Source organism: Mus pahari, chromosome 7 (genome assembly GCF_900095145.1).
Source record: "Mus pahari chromosome 7, PAHARI_EIJ_v1.1, whole genome shotgun sequence".
Lineage (NCBI taxonomy): Eukaryota > Metazoa > Chordata > Mammalia > Rodentia > Muridae > Mus > Mus pahari.
The window spans coordinates 15,581,541-15,600,264 of record NC_034596.1 but is presented as its reverse complement, the minus strand read 5'-3'; positions in this window follow the sequence as shown (position 1 = coordinate 15,600,264).

Genomic DNA, 18,724 nt, shown 5'->3' with positions numbered 1-18,724 from the left:
GTAAGTCTTGCTTCATTCCTGTTTGGGAGGGACTTTGAACATGTAAGTCTTGCTTCAGCAGTGAGGGGGGTTCTTGTGTCTGCTTCCTTCCTTTTTCTCTTCTTCCTGCTCTTGTTTTTAGTTCAAGGAGTCTTACTAAACGCCAACGATCGACTGTATGAGCATATTAACTTCGTGTGTGCCTTTGAGATTTTTGTGTGTGGTTTTCTCCTTCTGCTCTGTGTCCATGGAGAATTCCGTTGACTTTATCATCTTTATTGTCGGGAGTTTGACTCTGTCCATTTTGTCCTTTCTTTAACTGTCTGATTTGTTCTGGAGCTATGACCCCTAGTCTCCAGGAAGTCTTTTTATTTATTTCTGATTACTCTTTATCAATGCTGACTCATGTTTCCGTCAGGGCTGTCCTTCTGTAGAGTTCCAGGGAGCAGAAGCAACAGTGTGCGTGCAGGTGTGATTACATGTGCATGTGTGTCTGTCTTAGTGTGTGTCTGTATTTAACTGTGTGTCTTTCTGTCTGTCTTTCTGTCTGTCTGTGCCTCTGCATGTACCTCTGTGTGTGTGTGTGTGTGTGTGTGTGTGTGTGTGTGTGTGTGTGTGTGTGTTCATGTGTCCCCAGGTACACATGTGTGGAGCTCAGAGGAAAATTTTGGTATCCTCAGGCACCATCTGGCTTTTCATTGTTGCCATACTGTTTTGAGATGGGTTTGTCACTGAGACCTTGAATTTGCCAGTTTGGCTAGGTTGATCAGCCAGCAAGCCCTAGAGATCCTCTTGTCCTCCAGTCGGTGCCAGTCTACCTTGGGTGCAAACTCGGCAGACAGTCCCACAGTCCCCAGAGGAGTCTCCACTCCCAGGCACTCTAATACACCCAGGATCTTAGAATCACTGCTGAGTAGAACACAACATCTGTTCCAATACCACTGGGAATGACTGGGATCAGCAGGATCCAGGGATGCAGGAATCCGGCCTGACCAGGGGCTCAGGTTTCTTCTGGTTGGCACAGGCCTACCTTGGGCATGAACTCAGCAGACAGTCCCACAGCCCCTAGAGGAGGTACCACTCTCAGGCACTCTAGCATACCCAGGATCTTAGGATCCTGGCATCCCAGGAGCTTGGTCACACCAGGATCTCAGGGTCTCAGAGGCAGCTTGACTTCCAGGAACTCTGAGATCCTCTTGTCTTTGTCTCCCCAGTGCTAGGACTATAAACTAGCTCCACCATATGGGTGCTGAGGACTAAAATCAAATGCTCACCCTGTGTTCTTAGCATTTTACTGACTGAGAACCTCCCCCGTTCTGCATGGGTCAGGTTCTGAAGTCTGAGCCTGGAAGGTCAACATGGACAGGATGAGTTCTAGAGTCTGAGATAGTCATATATATATATTGACTATTGAATGGTTTGGGCAGAACTCCTGGTGACTCTGGCTTTGGTAGACTGTGGGGATAGTGTGGGCAGAAGTCCTGGTGATTCTGGCTATGGTAGACGATGGGGATAGTGAGGGTAGAGCTGCTGGTGGCCCTGGCTTTGCACATCAGTAGTGAATGAATGAGTTGTCTTCAATGAATCCTGTACAAAGCCCCACACTTGCTGCACCCTCACACCAGAGTGACAAATTGCCTTTTGTTATTCATCACCCCCGGGGCCGTCTTGCTTTCTGACTATATATACCCATGTGTGCGTGTATTTTAGTCATATCTGGGCAGCTTCTCATGAATATTCAAATCCAAGCACTTAGGGCTCAGTGAGTGATTCAAATGTTTGTTGCACAATGGAATTGATCTTAATATAGCGGTGTCACCAAAGGATGTGCATCTACATGGGTCTCCTCAATGGCCTCCATAGCCTATTGGGCCAAGGAAGGATGGGCAATAACCCCAACAAACTTCCGGTCCTCGCCTAATGGAGGCTTGACTGGCAGGGCTGGGGAGCCTCTGGCATTCTTCTGGCTTTTTTCTCTTTACATATTCCTTTCTGTAGAGACCTGGGGTCAAGAGAGCATAGCCAGGAAGTCGAGTGTGCTGTGGTGGCCATTGCTTCCACTGATACTTATGGCTTAGGTGGGGTGTGTCCTGCCATAGCAGACAGACACACAGCAGTCTCCTGAGTGGGATAGGGAGACATGGGATTAGAGATGGCTAAGAGACACTTCAGGTTTGTATCTCTTCTGCATCAATTCCCAGCCGGAAGACTTGGGTAGCCCATGCCTTTCTTTCTCCTGGGTCCCCTGGGAGATGTTGTTCCTTCCTTAGAGGGACTCAGAGTCACCCATGTAAGCAGGACCTGGGAAGAAGGCTGTCATGGAGGATCCTGTGTCAAGTCCTCCTTGCAAGTGGTTACCTGGGAGTGAGTGGTTCTCCAGGAGAGACTATCAAAATTGGATCCATCTTTTTTTCTTTCTTGCTTTCTTTTATGGTGCTGGGAATCAGACCCATGACTTCTACTAGATAAGCACTCTATCACTGAGCTACCTGCCCTTCATTATGTAGCTATGTAGCCCTGGCTGGAGTAAAACTTGGTGTGTAGACCAGGCTAGCCACAGACTCACAAAGATTCATATGACATGCCTCTGCCTCCCAGATGCTAGGATTAAAGGTACGTACCATCATGCCTTACCTTATTTCTTAATTTGAGACACTTTCTCTAAGTCGTCCAAGATGGCCTTGAACTTGCATTCCCTTGTCTTAGCTTCCTCAATACCTGGGATTACCTGTGTCACTGGCCCACCTCTGGGATGGTAGAATGGCAGGAGTAGTGGGTGATGCTAACCTTGATAGAGGGCCATTGTACTAGGCATACTGCCTGGGTGAAGGGCTGGATTTGGGAGACTCTGAGGAGCACATTAGGTGGCACTTGCTGCTCCTCACAGCCTGTGCTTACTGTTGGCAGTGGAGCTCACAAAGACCAGCTGCCCTGGAGAACTTCTTGTGTCAACTCCAGGGCTCTGGAGTAGATAGGTGTGGCCAATCTTCAAATCTGAACAGAGTGCCAGACAATAGACTCTCCAGGTCTCCCCAATGCTGCTATTGTATGCAGCTCTTAGTCAACCCTGGAGCAAGTTCAGACCCTCCAGGACATTCCATAACATACAATCACTAAACAAATTGTTTCATATGTTAGTCTGGTGTTAACTAGAGCAAAGTCCTTGAGTTAGGGCAATTCATATAGAGTAGGTGTATTTACTTCACAGCTCTAGACATGTGTGAACTTAGCACTGGTATCCATTCAGCATCAGTCCTGGGGCTTCCTGTTTCATCACAACATGGTGGATGACATCATATGTGGGTGGAAGAGAGATGAGCACACTAGCTTGGTTCCTCTTCCTCTTCTTGTAAAATTACTTATGTCATTGAGGGATCTTCAGTATAATCTTAATGAATCCTAATTGCTTCCCAATACAATTAGCAATTGGAGACTGCATCTGCAACACATGTGCTCCAGGGGAAAAAGCCTTCAAGCCATGGCTTTGCTTCACTCTTGGCCAGGGAGCTGTTCTGTTCCAGGTTGCACCCTATGCTAAATTCAGGGGTCCTGAGACTTGTCCTGGCTGCATCCCACAATCCTCCAGTGGGCAGCCATTCTGAGAGTAGACACTGCCACCCCACTGCTGCAGATGAAGAGTCAAGCTCTGGAGGGGAGGAATCTGCTTCCGTCTAACACCTCAAGATGGCAGAGCTCCAGGAGGGCTCTGGAGAGCAGTCTCTCAGATGCTGCAGATCTGGCTCTGCAGATGTTACTTCTCTCCATCCACCCCCCCCCCCAGAGGAACAGAATTGATAGAATGGATTACTTTGACATGCATAGCTTTGGGGATGATCTGACTGGGACAAAGGAGAATGGATAAAGGACAGACACATGTAGAACTGGGATGGGTTGGACCACGCGTTCACGTAGATGGAGACACTCCAGCATTCTGGAAATGACGCATTTATTAAATACAGCAGTACGAGGAGGCAAGTTTATCGTATGTAGCTGACCTAGGAGGCAAGTTAGCTAACTGTGCTAGTGGGTCTTTGTAGGGGAGCAAGTCTCCACTGTAGTCATCCTGGAGGAGGAAGGTGTGATTAATACTTTCTGCACATACTCTTAGCATCTATACTCTGACTAGGGGGAAGTCTTTCCATTCTCATAAGTACAAGGCATTACGATCCTTGACAGGGCACTGTTCATGTCAACAGTACACATTTACACAGGACTGTATCTGCTCCCACATGACTATATACTATACAGTCATAAGTACAAGGCATTATGATCCTTGACAGGGCACTGTTCATGTCAGCAGTACACATTTACACAGGACTGTGTCTGCTCCCACATGACTATATACTATATACTACACAGGACTGTGTCTGCTCCCACATGACTATATACTTTACGGAGATTTATTAGATTGGCTTTGCTGTAAGGCTGGGTAGTGCAACGATGCCTATCTGCACAATGGAGAGGCTGAGAACTGTTCACCTCACAGGGTTGGATGCCCCTGTCCCCAGGTGGGCCTGAAGACCTACTGGAGTGCTGGAGAACCACTGGCCTTCAGTCCATATTGCAGGGATGAAGATGTTGCATTCGGATGCAGCAGTGGTGGCAAGTGATGGTGGCAGCAGTGAGTGTGCGACAGCAACAACAAGGTAGATGCACTCACAGACCTGTCTAGAGCATGACTCTTGGTTCCAGATTCATTTAAATTGACTCTCCTAATTAGCCAGCACAAGTCCTGTTTCCTTCTATCTGGTGCCATGCTGGGCTGGGGGGACTAGCCAAAGTTCCTGCTGTGCTCTCTCCAGGAGATGGGAGCTGGCTGGAATGCTTGTTAGAGGGAGTCTCTTACCACTTCCAGGCTCGGGGTCTACAGCAAAGCACCATGTGTCCATATCTGCCCTGGGGAGGAGTAGAACAGAGGAGTGGAGGAGGCTGAGGGGCTGTAGGCCATCCCACCCACACCCCCGCTTTCCCCCAGTTTAGGCCCTTAACATTTGGATGGAAATGACCAAGACTCACTAGTTTCTCAAGAGCCCTCAAATCCCCTGCTTGGGATGGGGCAGCCCTTTGTCTCGGGGTGCCCCTATCACCCATGGAGCCCACTACTCCTCCCCACTCAGGCTTTCCTCTGTGAATGATGGGCCTTGCTTTGCAAATACAGGAATCACATTCCAGAATCTGTTTCTGCTAAATCAACTTGTAGGTGATTCTGAACTGCTACTCAGCAGTGGGCATTCCTTGTTAGGGTTTCCTGGCCTATCTCTAGAACAGGACAAAGATTCCCAAGACCTTCTAGAAAGATTGTAATCAAATTCACTTAGTGTGTAAAGCAAGCCTTGGCCATATTCTAAGTAAATTCAGTGACATTTAGCACATTCACAGCGTTGCTCAATACATGTGTCTGTGTGTAAGACATTTTGATCATCCCCTTAGACGTGCCTGTGTCTAAGGCATTTGATCATCAATGCCTTCCCATGGAGCAGGCACTGTCCGGTCTACCTACCAAAGCCCCAGTGATTGACAATCTGCTTTCTGTCTACTTGTTGGTCAGCATCCTGTTACCATGACAACCATCTGAGATCATCTTCTTACAAGGAGAGGAGGTTTATTTTAGCCCACAGTTTGGAAGCATCCAGCCTGTGATTGGTTGTCTTTGTTGCTTTTAGATTTATGGTGGCACATCATGGCTGAAAACCCATTCTCCTCACAGCTTGGATGCAACAGAGGGAGGGAGGAAGGAGAAGATGAGTCCCATTATCCTTTTGAGGCCACGCCCCCAGTGACCTAGGACAGTCTACGAGGCTCTACCTCTTCAAGGTACCACTACCTTCTCACAGTTCCAGATGGGACCACACTTTAACACAGGCCCTCTGGGTGGTATTCTCGACCCAAGCTATTGTAGTCTGAGAAATTCTAGAAGCTTCCTGTAAATGGAGTTCTGAAGTATGTAACCTTTGGTGTCTGGGCTTTTACTTAGCATCATGTTTTAGTAGCTCAGCTACATTTTGGCATGTGTTGGCAGTCGGTTCATTTTTGTGGTCGACTATTACTCCATCTCATGGATATAGCACATTTGCTTACCTGTTCACCTGGCAACAGAATGGGCCTCACAGGTCTGGGGACTCTCTTGGAGACAACTCACTGAGAAGATCCTTCGGTCTCACACTGGTTTACACCAGTTAACAGCAAGCCCTTGCCCTGTTGTGTTCCAGCTGATGCTTCTGGGAAACTGAAAGCCAGTGCTGATGCCTGGTTATAGAGTGTGGGTCCCTCTTGCCTGTGCAAACCATGTAGCCTTGTGGGGGAAACCTGATCTTTCTGTCCGTTGGTCCCCCCTGTGCCTCTCGAAGATAGTAGTCATCCAGTGGGGGAAAAGGTGTCCCCCACACCCTGACTGAAAGGGATGGAAAGGAGCCTGAAGGGGTTAAATGAGAATGCCACCCCTCCCCCTCTCCCCTCCCCCCACACCTCCAGAGGCTCAAAGATTTGAATGCATGGTCGACAGGAAGTGGCACTATTAAAAAGGATTAAGAGGTATGGCCTTGTTGGAGTAGGTGTGGTCTTAGAAGAAGTGTGTTAATGGGTGCAGGCTTCGAGGTTTCAAAAGCCCAAGCCAGGCCTCACGGCTTTCTTTCTTCTGCCTGTGGATCTGGATATAGAACTCTGAGCTACTCTCCAGAACCGTACTGTCTGGATGCTGCCTTGCTTCCCACCATGATGATAATGGGCTAAACCTCTGAAACCGTAAGCCAGCCCCAATTAAATGTTTTCCTTAATACGAGTTGCCATGGTCACGGTGTCTCTTCACAGCAACAAAACCCTGACTAAGACAGAGTTGTTCCAGTTGCTTCTACTTCTAACCTTGGACCCACATAGGGACACAGGATCTAGGGATGCTGAGGGGAAGAAAGAACTGAGCAGAGAGCTCGCTCTCATCATCACGGTGTCTGTCAACACTTGCTCCACCTCAGCATCCCAGTGCTGCGGAGGCCTGGCTTTCCATGTCCCCTGAAGTCCTAGGAGGGAACAGGCAGGAGTCTGCAGCCGCAGTGATGGGAGACTGAGGTTTTCAGTCAGGAGTGAGATCAGAAGTCCTAGGGACTATCAGCTCCCCACACACATCCTTTCTGGAGCCCGACACAGAGTACCCAGAGCATTCCAGCCCGCTGCCACCATTCTCCAGCTACGGCCTCCTCCTCTGGTGCCTTTTGCCATCTCTGAATCATAGAAACAGCCTACCAGGCTCTCTACCCTATGGTGGAGCAAACCTTGAGGAAATCCACCTCACCCCCACTCCCAGGCACCCTGTCCAACCAGGTGGCCTCTACCTGGGCTAAATGGTTTCCTCCACAAGGACTTGAGGGCTCCTCAGGCTGTTGAAGCCCCCTGACTTGTAGGAACCTGTTCTGCAGTACCCTTGATTTGTAGAATTCCTCCCAGCAGCTGCTGCCCTGGAGCAGAGCCTTAGTCAGGGTCAGGTAAGTAAGAGATGGCTTATGCAAAGTAGGGAATTGGAGAGGGTTACAAAGAAAATACTTGCAGAGTGTGGGCAGGAAGTGGGGAGCCCCTCTGCTTCAGTCTCCTGGGCTTGAGAAATAGTGAGGTATAAGCTCCTGGGACCTGCACCCAGAGAGGCTACCTGACCCCTACCCTCACCACCCCCTAATGCAAAGATGTGGCTGGGGTAGCCTGAGTGGGTATTTGGGGATGAACACGCATTTCTCCTTCAACTCATAATTCCTGGAAGGGTGGGGACTGCCCAGGGGCCAGGGCACAGTGGCCGCTGAAGCAGGACAGACAGCTGCTTCCCAGGCAGAGCCAGGGTCAAGAAAGGCCAGGGGACACTCAGATTTGCATTCAAGGGTGACACTTACAGAAGCCAGCTGAGGTCCTCCAGGATCCCCACATCCCTGTGTGCACTTTAGACAGCCAGGAGCGTTTTGTCCCACCTCTGGCTGCTCTTTGCTAATTGTTCATTCCTTACCTCTGATACCTTAACCATGCTAGACTACCCATTACCATCGCCCACTGCAGGTCGACTCCCATTCAGAAGGATGGAAGCCTCCCTCCCCTCCTGGGTCCTCAGGCCACAAAAAGCCCCTCATGCTCCAGGCTCCCAGGCCATCATCATGTTCTCCATGTTAACTTTCAGGTTATTAACTCTACCCGCTGTTCACGGGCAACGCTTTGCTTTGGAACAGGGCCCTGGGGCTTGGTCTATGACAAGTACTCAAAGCAGAATGAATTAGTGAATGAACAATGAATGAGGGATACTTCGTTGCCCCTGGGAGTGTGTGAGTGATTAAACATATGGAGGTGCTGAGTCGGGGTGACAGCACACATTGGAGGCAGGAGTGCACAAACATACATGCAAGAGACGCACTGCCCCACAGGACAGGTCATAGCCCTTTCCTCCTCACTATTTCCTGAGTAACGCAGAGCTTCCGGAAGCTCAGATCCGGGCATGACTCAGAATATACCGCTGAAACAAGCAAGCATTGCTGTGAGCCAGTGACAGCCACCAGAAAACCATGGCAACCAAGCCCTTCTCTCTTGCTAAGCCCCCCCCCCCCAAGCAGGATGCTCACCCCAAGGATCCAGGGAGAGCCTCCTCATCCACCTGAGCAGGGGATTTGTGGTTTTCTTTCTGAATGCATAAGACCTGATAGGGGTCTGTCACCTTCCTTTGTCCCTTGCCCAACAGCTTCTTTCTGATCAGTCTGTTCTAAGGTTTCTGAGACATGGGAGGACAATTGAAAGTGCACACTAGGCTATGTGACCTTGGAGACCCCACATCTTCTCTCTTAAGCCTGCTTCTGTGAGGGGTGGGGTTCCTACAGCAACAAGTACTTGCTTATGCTAAAGTGTAAGTTGGTTTTTGTGGTGGTTTGAATAAGAATGGCTCCCATAGTTTCCTGTGTTTGAATGATTGGCCCATTGGGAGTGGAACTACTATTAGGAGGCCTTGCTGGAGTGGGTGTGGCCTTGTTGGAGGAAGTGTGTCACTGTATGGGAGGATTTTGAGGTCTCCTATGCTCAAGGGATACTCAGTGTGGCACACAGTCTCCTGCTGCCTGTGAATCAAGATGTAGAACTCTCAGCCCTTTTCCTACACCATGTCTGCCTGGATGCTGCCATTTCCCTGCCTTGATGATAATGGACTGAACCTCTGAAACTGTAAGCCAGCCCCAATTAAATGGTTTCCTTTAGCTGGGCATGGTGGTGCACACCTTTAATGCCAGCACTCAGGAGGCAGAGGCAGGCAGGTTTCTGAGTTCAAGGCCAGCCTGGACTACAAAGTGAGTTCCAGGACAGCCAGAGCTATACAGAGAAACCCTGTCTCGAACCCCCTCCCCCCCACACACACAAAATAAATGGTTTCCTTTATAAGAGTTGCCTTGGTCATGATGTCTCTTCACAGCAATAAAATCCTAAGAGTTTAATCCCCCTCCCCCTCTCTCTGTGTACCTATGTGCCCTTCTGTGCCAGGCTAGAACAATGTAAAATGCCTGCCTTTTTGTCAGCCAGACTTGGGTTTTAATTCTGTCTTTACCTGAGCAAGCTGCTTGATTTTTCTGAGCCACCTTGTCCTCTGTGAAATCAGAATGCAATGACATGCAAAAAGACTCATGGAAAAACTGAGCTCAGCAGAAGGCCAGTGTCACCTCTGGGGGCAAGGACTGTGAAAGCAGGGACTTCCCCAGCAGTTATAGAGGGGTGAGCAACTGTGCATCCTTTGGCACCCACTCGCTCAGCTGTTTCATCCACTTTCTCTCACCCTCTATTCTTCTTGTAGTCCACAGATGAACTCTTGACCTCCCTACCTGTGCCAGCATGGCCTGGGCACAACCTGCTTAACTGTCAATTTCCCTCCTGCCCACCAGGGGTGACTCATTGATCTTCCACCTCTTGGATCTGTGGGTACCTGGACTGGAAGCCACACCACCACAGCCAGGGTTCTTTGTGGTCCACATCAGTAGTCTGCACACCATGCCCATTCCTAGTGGTCTTAGAGAATAGGGTCTGGGTCTTACTCCTCTGAAAATCCCTCTGCACAGCATACAGCCAGACCCCAAGGTATGAGGAAGTGTTTCAGAAGAAAGGAAGGAAAGGGGAAGATAGATAAGAGCGTCTCAAATTCTAGGATCATAGGAGGTCAAAGCAGAAGATCACTTCAAACTCAAAGCCAGCCTGAGCTAATGTGGAGACTCTGTTGCAACCTAATACAGCCTAAGCTACATTGTGATTTTGAAGCCAGCCTGAGCTAATGGGGAGACTCTGTTGCAATGTAATATAATACGATACAATATAATACAATACAAACAATATAATACAATACAATACAATACAACACCACACCATAGGAATGGATGTTTTGCTGACCTCCAGGGGCTGGGGCAAGCCAGGACAGTCACTGACAAATTTTTATGGTCTTGAAATTGCAAGTTCTGGTCTCTACTGGGTCAGAAACGAAGAGGTGTCCCTGGGACTCAGTGAGACTAACAAGGGAACAGGCAGATGGACAAACTGTCTCTGTCCCCAGCCCCTGAAAACACTAAGTGCAAACATCTTAGTCACATTGAATCTTGATGTCTTGAAGCTTCAGCCATTTGGGCCACTGGGTTTCCTGTCCCCAGGGGAGGACAGCCACCAGCTGTCAAGTACTGCTCACCTTATCTTGGCTTCTAGAGAAAGGCAGGAGAAAGTAGAGGTGTACTATCTGCTAACTAACAGTCTCCTCTATGTAGAGAAATAGGGCTGGTGGACTTAAATCCCAGAGACAAGATAGAAGATAGAATTTCAGAATGGGCTCCGATAGCAGGAAGTGGAAGGGAGCCCCTTTACATGCCACCAGGAAGGGTGGCCTAGTAGTGGTGCGGGGAAGAGCCACAGACCTGAGCCCCCAGAAGGTGCACCCACCCCCAATGCTTGTTCAAGGTGTGATTGGATCAGGAGCCTCATGTAGCTGTCCTAAGCCTACTATAACTATGAACACAACCCAACACAAAACTGTAAGTTTATTTAAATCATAAAAAAAATTTTCTACATTTTTTGTAACATAATTTTGTGGTTCTTGTCCAGGATCTTTGGAAAGGATAACATTTCCCAGTGTCAAAGGTTGGACATACCTGATGGTTTTTCCTCCAGGCATTAGGGTGTTCTGAGGCCAAGTGGAGGACCTGCTTCCTTCAACTGTGTGTGGAGCAAGAGATGGGCAGAAACACTGCCACTCCAAGTCCAGGTGCTTCATAGGTAAGGAGCAAGGGTCAGGAGGTGACCTTGAACCAGAGCATCTACCTCTGAGTGCCCTCACTATCTGCTGGTCATAGACAAGTTTAAGGTCTTTTTCTATGGCCTGGACTTGGGAAGTTTCCATGAAAAATTGGCATTCTATGTACTGGGTGCTGTTACTGGGGATCCCTGCAGCTCTGACCCATAGGGAAAAAAACCTGATGTTTGAGGAAAGAAAGTGGCAGACTGGCAACTGGCACCCCATAGCCTGTCCCTCTCTTCCCAAGTAGGTCCCCTGAGGAGGAGTTTGTGGCAGGAACTGGCCTTTTAGGTTCCAAGTGTATTAACAGGCCTTGGGTGTCCTGCAGTGGATCCCCCACCCTATGTCACAGAATAGAGCCTCCCACAGCTGCAGCTATGACACCAAACCTCCACTTGGGAAGAATAAATCCCTAAAGATCATTTTCTCTTGTGCATACCCCGGCTGTTGAGCAAACATTATTAGTAATTAGTTTGCTAAAGATAGCAGCCTTCAGAGAGCAGAGGCGATGGCAGTCACCGTGACCAGCCTTTCAGCTATTTCTGCACATGTAAACACCCACAACTGCAAATCTTGGCAACATTCTAAATCCTGGAGCCTAAAGCCCGGGGCTTCGCGCCCCCACTCACAGCGTGACCCAACTGCCACCCTCATGGAGACTCGTTTCCCTCATCTGCTAAATAGAAATAACAATGTCACATCGAAGCAGCTGTGCAGCCTTGGGACTGGCTATAGACTGGCTGGGCACACGGAGAGCTTTGATGTTAGGGAAGTGGGGGTGAACCACATGGGCCAGTCAATTAGGGGAGTGAGGAGGCATGTCTGAAGAGAGAACCTCATCCATGGGGTACGTCATGAAGGGCTGGGAGATTGTGCCAGCGTGTGAGCTTAGTTTGGAAGTCACTGGGAACTGTTGTCCCCACAGGAATGGTTAAAAAGAAAACTCTCAAGACACAATGACAACAGCCCTGGGTGAGGGATGCAGAAGAGGGCAAAAGCAGGTGACAGAAGGCCAACTAGGTAGTCCTGAAGCCCTTAGATGTGGTGGATTGTAACAAGGGCATGAGGAAATACTGACTTCATGTGGACATTGAGGACCTGAGTTGGTTGCTGTGTAGTTGATAGGAGGTTGCTAGACTGTGGTTGGAGACTTAATAGCAATGAGATAAGAAGTTGGCAAGAGTCAAGCCCTACTCAGGAAGATCTGTAGGCCCTGGGGGGTTGAGTCCCTCGAGTTTGGAGATGTTTGTGGGGCTTTTCCAGCAGGTAAAGGTCCATGTATCCCATGCAGGTCCAAGCTTGTCGGCATGCCCTGTCCTGGCTCTGTCGTGTTCTATGTTTTGCTTCTGATTTCTACAGTAAGTTCCATTTAGATCTCTGCTTACAGGTTTTCCTCTTGAAAAACCCTAAGTCTTGGTGCCTTGGTGACCCAGCTGGTGACTCCTCTATGAGGCAGAATGACAGAGACATTGAGGCCTTGGAATAGCAGAAGGGATGTGACCAAGAGCAAAGCCTCTTCATTAACCCAAGGACCCAAGGCTGAGACATTTCTGTCATCACCAGGTGAGATCATACTGAGAAGGTCCTGGAAGCTGGGACCTAGGTCATGACCAAGTGAGGGAAGGCTGGATAAAACTGCTCACTGTCTGTCTCTCCACCTCTCTCTTACCTGATGCTAACCAGCGTCTCTGGCTTTCAAGTTCATTTGTTCTTAGCATCTAGCCCTGAAGACTTACTTACAGATGTCTCTCAGTCCTTAGAGCAGAGATGGCTATGGTCCCCTTTCTCTTCAGCCACCTGTCATGTCCAGAGAACTCCCATTAGTGATGTTTCTTTTCTCCTACCAGCAGGAAGGGAGACACTGGGCTCCTGGCTCCAGCTGCAGACTTGCCTCTCCCTTCTATCTGTCCCTCTGGGGACTATTTCCACAGTCTGTCCACACTCCCTGCACCCTTACCACCTGCTACTCTGATAAAACTCACCCTCTCCAGCTTAGCAACCCCTGCTCACCCACCCACCCAGCTATAGCTCATGAACATGTCCTGTTCTGGGCCTCAGTTTCCCCGGACCTATTCCTTCCCTGTCTTCTATGCTGTAGGGTCACTGCCAATAGAATGGCAAACATGGCTCCTGGGGACACTGCTGTCCTGCTCAGGCTTGGCCTTGAGGACATGAGCATCTCCTCCTAAGCTTCCTTGTGCTGCATGCTACTACTTTTCTGTATCTACCTGGCAAGGATGCTTCCATTCCCATAACACTAGGGCTGGGCGTCCCTCATGTGATCAGCTCATGGCCAATGACCTCAACACTGTCCCCTCTGCTGTTCCGTCCATGTTTTGTATATTCTTCCCAGCAGCTCATTTCTGTTTGCAGCCACCTTCTCATGTGACTAGAAACTTCTAGAAGGCCTGGCTTCCTCAGGGTCTCCATCTCCTTTGTTCATCCTGAGGCTTTCTGCTGGCCACACCTGCCCTTTTTCCCCAGCCAAGCCCAAAACATTCTAAGGTAGCCCTCACACCTACCTCTCTAGTACAGTTCCTGACTGTGGGTGTTGTTCTAGGCTAGTGCCAGGGCTTTGGGTACTCTTCCCCTACCAGAGAGCTCCTCTGCTTACCCATACAATTGCCCCTGATGTTCTCGTTGCTGATTGGCCTGCTGAGAGGGTCTTGTGGGATCTTTTGGGGATGCTTGGGACTTGACTGCACCCTACCTGTTGATGCCCTGCACTGCCTTCCTCTATGTCTCTCTCCACCTCTGCACTGTGCTCAAGTCCTCATTTGTCCTCCCAACACACACCACTGCAAAGCTGCTATAGGTCATGAAAGTGGCTAATGGCCAAGCCTTCAGGAAGACTGCAGACATGTGATTTTAGTAAGTGTCCTTGGCTTAAGGTGCCACAGTCTCAGAGTAGATGCAGGAATGTCCCAGCTCCAGGGAAACGAGTAGATGGGAAACCAAAAGCAGATGGCTTCTCTTCTCGCTGCAACCCCACTCGCTGCCACAGGCAACCACACAATCTATAGACACCTTCCTCCTTTGCCTGGGAAAGTCTGGACTGATAATAAGTGTGTCCTCAGCATGACATTTCCATCCTCTGGGGGTCCCATCTCTGTGTTATGGGACCCTTTACCTGTGTTTGTTTATGGAGCTGGGGGATTCCTGGCAGGAGTCTGAATGTTTGCATATTCCTCACTTCCCACTCATCAGCACTAAGGCTCCATGGGAAGATATTTGGAGAAGGGGCCTTTAGTAGGTGACTAGTGCTAGGTGAGGTTGTGAGAGTGGAGGTCTCAGGATGTCACTGTTGCCTTTGTAAGATGAAAAGAGATCAGAGTTCTCTGTGTCTACCACACAGAGAGATCAGAAGATGCCAACTAAAACTAAAACCAGAAAGCATCTATGAAATGAGTCCAATGGCAGCCTGGGCACATAGTGGGTCCAAGGTCAGCCTGGGTATAGAAATCGTCCAATGGCATCCTGGTTATAGAGCCTGGCAACTAAGTGAGGTCCTACTTCAAAATTAAAGAAAAGGGTCAGGGATATAGCTAAGTGGTAGGGCTCTTACTTACTGTGTGTGAGGTTTGATCCTCAGCACCAAGAACAAAGGCAATTGATAAGAAATGCAATTACCATAATAGACAGACAGAGACACAAACACACACACACACACACACACACACACACACACAAAGTCAGCAACAGAGGTAGACAGAGAACTCTTAAAAGCAAGCAGGGATGAGCCAAGCACTGTGCAAATGCCTCTCATTCAGCACTCAAATAACCAGGGCAAGAGGAATGCAAGTTCTATGCCATCCAGAGCTCCATCCTGAGACCCATTCTCAAAGAAAATAGGAAAGTAAGAGAGGGGACGGGAGGAGAGGAGGGAGGGAGGCATCCAAGCACTCCCGGGAGGAAGGATCTTAAAGAGGAACTGTAACCTACAATATACATCGAAATATCATTTGCCTTACTCTTCTGTTGGCAGTGATGGAAGAGCAGTATTTGGCTGGCAAGAATATAAATAAAGTGGCATTCTCACAAATGCTCAGGCACAAAAGTGCAGATAAATTTTTAGGAAGGGTGATGCATCAAAAGTATTCACCAGCATCCACCCCGGGGAGCATGTCTGTCCTCCCAGTGTTCGAGAAACTGAAATGGGAGGGTCCCTGGACCCTAGAAGTTCAAAGCCTGGGAGGCATAGTAAGAACTTCAACTTTTAAAAGGAGAAGTGGGCTGGGTGGTGGTGCTGTGTGCCTTTAATCTCATCCGAGACCAGGCAAACCTTTGTGAGTTCAAGGTCAGCCTGGTGTAGAGAGGATAGCAGGACAGCCAGAGCTGTTACACAGAGAAACCTTGCCTCAAAACACCAGAGAGGGGGGAGGGGGGAGTAAGGAGGGAGGGGGGAGGAAGGAGAGAAGGTAGGTAAGCAATAGTGCCTGAATTTTCAGAAATGTACTCCAAAAAAAATGAATCATCCATGCATGCAGACTTAGCTATGAGGACATGCATAGCATTGTTCACAACAGCAAAGAAGGAGGCACAGAAAGACTCTGAGGACCGCTTTGATGGGAGCTTGACTATGCTATAGGCATTAGTGTACAGTAGGAGGTACTTAATAGCATGCACAGAAGTTTACTGAGGATTGTTAGTTGAAAAATGTGGGTTTTAAATTAGTAACATAATCATTGTTAGCTTAACTTTTAAATAAGCAGAAACAAATCCAGCATATATACGTATACACACTTGCAAATGTATGTAGGCACATACATGTGTATGTGTGTGTATGCATGTGTGTGCATGTGTGTGTGCGTGCACAGTAATCACAAAGGAATTTTTTTCTCTACTTTTTTCTCTGCTTTTCAATATTTTCTACTTTTCTCTAAAATGAATATGTATTGCTTTGCAATAAGACACAAAATTTTATTTTAAGAAAATTTGATGTAAAGAAGAGCTTGCTCCACTTCGATGGCTGCTCACTCTTGTCCTGAGGTTGCCTCTTGAATCTAGGTTCGAAAAGGGGAGAGCTAAGAAGACAGTGTGGGATTGAGGTAGAAAATGAACCTTCTGAAAGACAGAGTCTAGGCCTAGGAAGCAAGTCTCCGCCTACAGAAAGCTGAGCCAAACAGAGATGCATCTCACCATGGTCAAGCTCCTTGAGGTCTCACCTGGGATGTCTGTAGTCTTCACCAGGGTGTCTCTGGCAGTTGTGGACAGGTCCAGCTGGACAGTCACTGAGTAAAATGTCTGGTGGCCACAGAGAGTGTTTGGACAGTCGGATGGGAGCTTTCAAGCTCTGGTTGGTGCTGAGAGAAAATAGCATCAAGGCCAGGAAGGTGAGTACTGTCCTGAGGAGGAAATGAAGGAGACAACTGGGCTATCACTGCCCCACAGGGCATGGCTTGGCTTCCTTCCCACCACACCACACTCCCTTCATAAGACAATAGCTTCAAGAACCCGGGACCCACACTGAAATGCTGAATAGGGATCTGGAGGGAGAAGATTGGCCAAGGAACTGGATATGGATCCCCAGGCTCAGAGAAGTGGTTTAGAGATAAACCTTCCTGCCTTCTACCAGGGACCTATGGGGTTTCAGACCTGGAGTACTGTGGAGGGTAGCCGGAGTCCAAGAAGGAAGACCCTGTTCTGAAGGTGGGTAAGACTCAACAGGAGTGTCACACCTGATCTGGCTGGTGGATCTCACTATGCCAGATGTCTCTGGCTCTAAGTAGAGCCAGAGCCATAACTCAGGATATTCCAGGGTCCATGATGACCACATATGTGAAGAGAAAGACTAGAGTAGCTGAAGGGACTCTGTAGGACTGAGTGTAGCAAGCACGGCTCTGGCCGGCCTGGCCTTTCTCCCCATTCGCTCTGCCTTACTAAAAAACCATTGGATTACAGTCCTAAAGCTAGCCACCAAGGTCTGTTCCTTTATTTGGCCACTTCCTCCCCCTAAGGCTGACTATCAATAGCTAGCTATCAGTTTTGAAGTCCAGCAATCAGAAGCCCCCTTGTGGCCACCTAAATTAACATGCCCAACCAAAATTAACGAACCCTTGTGGGGGAGGTTGGCTTGTACCTTTATAAACTTCCAGTTTCCTATGGGCCATGTCTGTCTCCTGTCTATCCAGTATCAGTCCTTTGTGCCTCTGTGGTAAATATCCCTTCCCTCTCTCCTTTATTCCCTTCCCCGTCTCCCTAATTCTCTATGTCCTGTCTTTGTCTCTTATTCCCTGGCCTTTGTTCCCCTGAGGCAAATAAATCTCCTTTGTGCTGAGTATATAGTCCTCTTAGGAATGCCAGATACCACCCAAGACAGCATCTATCTGGCCTCCTGGCTTTTTAAATCTCACTTTTCTCCTGTGTCTGTCTGGTTGACCCAGTGTGTCTGGCTGACCCAGAGGACTAGCTATGCCCTGGGAATGCTTCACACTCCTGGTCATCCCCTTCCCTTTGCTAGGAGTGTTTTTCACCAACAGAGTTAACATCATCCTTTTCAAAATCCAGCTTACAAGTCCTGTTTTGCTGAGTCCTGCATGGCTGGGAAGGGACAGTGTGACATGGTTCTTGCCCCTGGAACATAGCCAGCAGGGAAGGCAGAGATATATATATATATATGAAAGACCAGGAAAAATCCAGACCCCCTAGCAAACAGAGTAGAGCCAAGAATGTAGGTTAGCCAGTTCATGTCTCTGTTCCAGGAACGTGACTAACCACAGAACAGATAATTACACAAGCCAGTTCAATGACCTTGTTCTAGGAACTGGCTAACCACAAAAGTTAGATTAAAATCTTGAGAACAATCTTGAGAAGCAGGGAGTTTTCCCTTGTGATTTTTTAGTTCCCCCTTGTGATTTTTCACTGGTATTTTCAATATTTTCCAATAATGCCCTCCCTACCCCCTTGGGTTGTGGTTTTTTTCCTTTAAATATGCCTTCTCCCAGCTACTCGGGGTTGAACTCCTCTACCCCTGCATGGGATACCAATCGGCCCCAGTGCACTGGTTCCTGTCAATAAACCTAGTGTGATTGCAGCAAAGACGGTCTCTCATGAGTTCTTGGGGGGTTGCGTCAACCCGAGACTTGAGTGAGAGTCTCCCCTTTTGAGGGACTTTCATTTGTAACATCATGATCTTTCTTCAGGAAGTATCCTCCCTGCCAAGGTTATTAGGGATTGTTCTCCCTGTCAAGGTTAATGATTCCATGATAATTAGAAAGAGTCCAGGAATTGAGGGTGTGTCTATGTCTCAGCAAAGTGCTAAATGCTGAGACCTTCAGGGCAGCCCTTAAGGCTGTGAGAAAGAACTCTGAAAACATGAGTTCAAAAATATATAATTTCTCTGTCAGGCAGTGGTGATGCACGCCTTTAATCCCAGCACTTGGGGCTCTACAGAGTGAGTTTCAGGACAGCCAGGGCAACACAGAGAAACTGTGTGTGTGTGTGTATAAATTTTATATTATATAAATATTTTATAAA